This window comes from Bos grunniens, chromosome 21 (genome assembly GCF_055505025.1).
Source record: "Bos grunniens cultivar Pamir isolate PY7600 chromosome 21, Bosgru_T2T1.0, whole genome shotgun sequence".
Lineage (NCBI taxonomy): Eukaryota > Metazoa > Chordata > Mammalia > Artiodactyla > Bovidae > Bos > Bos grunniens.
The window spans coordinates 270,835-276,008 of NC_141185.1; positions in this window are offsets into that span (position 1 = coordinate 270,835).

Genomic DNA, 5,174 nt, shown 5'->3' on the forward strand with positions numbered 1-5,174 from the left:
GTCTATAAATTCAGTGAGTAGTAAAAGCTCAGAAGTGCAAAGGTGATATGTGAATGTACATTAAGATATTTGTAAAAACATAAATATTCAAATAATTGGTAAATACTTTTCTAGCCCACTCCTCAGTCAAGCGGTGATTCTCTGTTTTCTCTCTATGAAATCATCACATACATTACCAGTTGGCTGCCATTTCCATTCCTTCCAGCTAGTGGATGAGCGACCTTAATTTTACATCATCCCCAGCATTTGAGCACTTTAGTATTTTGTACTTTAGCTCCTCTAAAGGTGTGTAACAGTATCTCATCCTCCTGTTATTTCTTGCTTCCTAAGTGGTCAAACAGGAGATGACAAGAGTGAACATCGACATTTTGGAATCAGCCAACTAAGATGGACTGGAATGGGTGGATCTAACTCAGATGAACATTATATCTACTACTGCGGGCAGGAATCCCCTAGGAGAAATCGAGTAGCCATCATAGTCAACAAAAGATTCTGAAATGCAGTACGTGGATGCAGTGTCAAAAATGACAGAATGATCTCTGTCCATTTCCAAGGCAAACCATTCGATATCATGGTAATCCAAGTCTATGCCCCGACCAGTAATGCTGAAGAAGCTAAAGTGGAACGATTGTATGAAGACCTACAGGACCTTCTAGAATTAACATCCAAAGAAGATGTCCTTTTCATTACAGGGGACTGGAATTCAAAAGTAGGAAGTCAAGAAACACCTGGAGTAACAGGCAAATTTGGCCTTGGAATACGGAATGAAGCAGGGCAAAGACTAATAAGAGTTCTGCCAAGAGAATGCCCTTGTCATAGCAAAACCCTCTTCCAACAACACAAGAGAAGACTCTACACATGGACATCACAAGATGGTCAACACCAAAATCAGATTGATTATATTCTTTGCAGCCAAAGAATGAGAAGCTCTTTAGATTCAGCAAAAACAAGACCAGGAGCTGACTGTGGCTCAGATCAGGAACTCCTTAATGCCAAATTCAGACTTAAATTGAAGAAACTAGGGAAAACCACTAGACCATTCAGGTATGACCTAAATTAAATCCCGTATGATTTATACAGTGGAAGTGAGAAATAGATATAAGGGACTAGATCTGATAGAGTGCCTGATGAGCAATGGATGGAGGTTTCTGACAATGTAGAGGAGACAGGGAACAACACCATCCCCAAGGAAAATAAATGCAAAAAAGCAAAATGGCTGTCTGAGGAGGGCTTAGAAATAGCTGTTAAAAGAAGAGACAGGAAAAGCATAGGAGAAAAGTAAAGGTATACCCATTTGAATGCAGAGTTTCAAAGAATAGCAAGGAGGGATAAGAAAGCCTTTCTAGCAATCAATGCAAAGAATTAGAGGAGAACAATAGAATGGGAAAGACTAGCGATCTGTTCAACAAAATTAGTGATACCAAGGTAACATTTCATGCAAAGATGGGCTCAATAAGGGTCAGAAATGTTATGGACCTAACAGAAGCAGAAATATTAAGAAGATGTGGCAAGAATACAAAGAACTGTATGAAAAAAGATCTTCATGACCCAGATAATCATGATAGTGTGATCAATCACCATGAGTCAGACATCCTGGAATGTGAAGTCAAGTGGGCCTTAGGAAACATCACTATGAACAAAGCTAGAGGAGTTGATGGAATTCCAGTTGAGCTAATTCAAATCCTAAAAGATGATGCTGTGAAAGTTTGCACTCAATATGACAGCAAATTTGGAAAATTCAGCAGGGGCCACAGGACTGGAAAAGGCAGTTTTCATTGCAATCCCTAAGAAAGGCAATGCCAAAGAATGCTCAAACTACCACACAATTGCATTCATCTCAAACACTAGCAAAGTAACGCTCAAAATTCTCCAAGTAGGCTTGGACAATATGTGAACTGAGAACTTTCAGATCTTCAAGTTGGTTTTAGAAAAGGCAGAGGAAACAAAGATCAAATTGCCAACATCTGCTGGATCATCGAAAATGCAAGAGAGTTTCAGAAAAACAACTATTTCTGCTTTATTGACTATGCCAAAGCCTTTCACTGTGTGGATCACAATAAACTGTGGAAAATTCTGAAAGAGATGGCAATACCAGACCCCCTGACCTGCCTCTTGAGAAATCTGTATGCAGGTCAGAAAGCAACAGTTAGAACTGGATGGAACAGAGTGGTTCCAAATAGGAAAAGGAGTATGTCAAGGCTCTACATTGTCACCCTGCTTATTTAACTTATATACAGAGGACATCATGAGAAACGCTGGGCTGGATGAAGCACAAACTGGAATCAAGATTTCCAGGGGAAATATCAATAACCTCAGCTATGCAGATGACACCACCCTTATGGCAGAAAGTGAAGAAGAACTAAAAAGCCTTTTGATGAAAGTGAAAGAGGAGAGTGAAAAAGTTGGCTTAAAACTCAACATTCAGAAAACTAAGGTCATGGCATCCGGTCCCATCACTTCATGGCAAATAGATGGGGAAACAGTGGAAACAGTGAGAGACTTCATTTTGGGGGGCTCCAAAATCACTGCCGATGGTGACTGCATCCGTGAAACAAAAAGACACTTACTCCTTGGAAGAAAAGTTATGACCCATCTAGACACCATATTGAAAAGCACAGACATTACTTTGCCAACAAGGTCCATCTAGTCAAGGCTACGGTGCTTCCAGCAGTCATGTATGGATGTGAGAGCTGGACTTCAAAGAAATCTGAGCCCCGAAGAAATGATGCTTCTGAACTGTGGTGTTGGAGAAGACTCTTGAGAATTTCTTGACCTGCAAGGGGATCCACCCAGTCCATCCTAAAAGAAATCAATCCTGAATATTCATGGGAAGGACTGAAGTTGAAGATGAAACTCCAATACTTTGGCCACCTGATGCTAAGAGCTGACTCATTTGAAGAGACCCTGAGGCTGGGAAAGATTGAAGGCGAGAGGAGAAGGGGATGACAGAGGATGAGACGGTTGGATGGCATCACTGACTCCATGCACTTAGGTTTGGGGAAACTCAAGGAGTTGGTGATGTGACGTTGGTGACACCAGGGAGGCCTGGCGTGCTGTGGTCCATGGGGTCACAAAGAGTCAGACACGACTGAGTGACTGAACTGAACTGAAATAGTCACATGATAAAATAATATCTATATGAAAAGACAGGGCCATCCTATACTGTGTCTTCAGTCCTCTTCCTAGATGCCGTGATTTCAATGTAGCTCATAAACCACGTGCTCCCCTAACCAAATTCAAATACTGAGTGAGCTGAGGGAAAGAGACTTCACAGGGACCCAGAAAGACCACAGGCATGGTGATCACACTCCATCCCCACTTACAAGGACAGGGCTGGTCCACGTGGAAACTCCTCCTCGTGCTCCAGGGTACAATACACCCCTGGGTAAGGGAGCTCACATCCCTCCTCCCACAGGGCTGAGGTGTCAGGCAAGGCAGGGTTGTGGTGTAGAAGACAGGGGTGTGGGGTCTTCTCCTCTGCCTGGTGACAGCTCCCCAAGGTGAGGGTGTCAGGTGCAGACATGGGTCTGTGGGGATGGTTGTGACTGCAGGTCATTGACACCGACTGTTTCTCCTTCCCAGGTGTCCACTCCCAGATGAGCTGCAGCAGTCGGGCCAGAACTGGTGAACCCTCACTCACCCTCTCCTGACGTGCACTGTCTCTTCTTACTCCATCACGTGGTTATTGTCAGAACTGGATTCGCCAGGCCCTAGGGAAGGGGCTAGAGCAGATGTCATAAATAAGCTATGATGGTGACACTTACTACAGCCCCTGCATCAAGATCACACCTCCATCTGCAGAGACATCCAAGAATCAGTTCTGTCTGCAGCTGAGCTCTGTGACCACTGAGGACACGGCAGTGTGCTGCTAGGCAAGAGACACAGTGAGGGGAAGGCAGTGTGAGCGCAGACACCAGCCACCCTCCGGGGGCTCCATGACCTCCAGCGGGTGCTGGGGACACACAATTGTGTGTTGCAGGAGCAGGTGCAGACGGTGATTGACAGCTGGTCTCTGTCAGGAGGCTTCCTCTCCTTGTAGCAGTTTTTCTCGGGAACATCTTTGCATTCATGACTCTTAGGTACCTCTTCAGCCTTTGAGGCAGAATGGTGGTTGGGAAAGGGGACTGTATCCTCACTGCGCAAAAGGCACAGTCCCTTAGGGTTGCTTCCTCTAGTCACTTAGGCCCGTTCTCTGGACATTTGGTGTAAGCTCGCTAAGTCTACAGGAGAGGCTCTGTGTGACTCAGCAGTGCGGCTCAGCACAGCAGGGCCAGTGAACGAGCTAGCCAGCGGTCAGCAGTGTAAGTGCAGCTGGACTCAGACAACAGAGGTGTATAAACCCAGGGCCAGGGAAGAACCCTGCTTGGTGGTGCTAACGGAACTGACACCTCACTCACAGCATCAGCGATAGTTCTCTCCACGGAGACCCAGCGGGACCTCCACCCCAGCCTGAGATAGAAGCTGAGTCTGCTGACACCACGCACTGATGCAGGAAGATGAAAAGTTTGTGTCGTCTGTGTTCCTGCATCTATGTCTGTGGTGTCCTCAGACTCACCTTCTACATCAACCTGAGGAGGGTCCCACTGAATTTCCATGGAGAAAATTATGAATAATGCTCTGAGTGGGTGTCAGCTCTTTGAGCACCACCGAGGGGCATTCCTCCCTTCACTAATTGACAGGCTCTAGTAGGTGCAGTAGTTTCCGTCATTTGGGTGGTTTTACGGCAGATAGAGGACACATACTAAAGGGAAGCTTGTACTTGAAAAGCAATTCTTACTTGATATCCTCAGCTCTCTTGTCAAGCTATGAGCCACCAGAAGTTTATACGAGGACAAGTCTTTCAACGAGAGAGCACCATACATCTAAGGAATATACAGAATATTCCCTGATGAATAAAGAAGCCATTGTGAACACCGTCTTCGTGTTTAGCCATCCCTCCTGACTGTCTCATGGAACAAACACTACCTTTAGTTCATGAAACTTAGTGATTTTAAATCACTTTGTTCTAATGCATGCATGCTAGTCACTCCAGTCATGTCAGCCTCTTTACCACACTAGGGACTGTAGCCCATTAGGCTCCCCTGTCCATGAAATTTTCCAGGCAAGAATACTGGAGCGGGTTGCCATGCCCTCCTCCAGGGCATCTTCCTGACCAGGGATGGATCCTGTGTCTC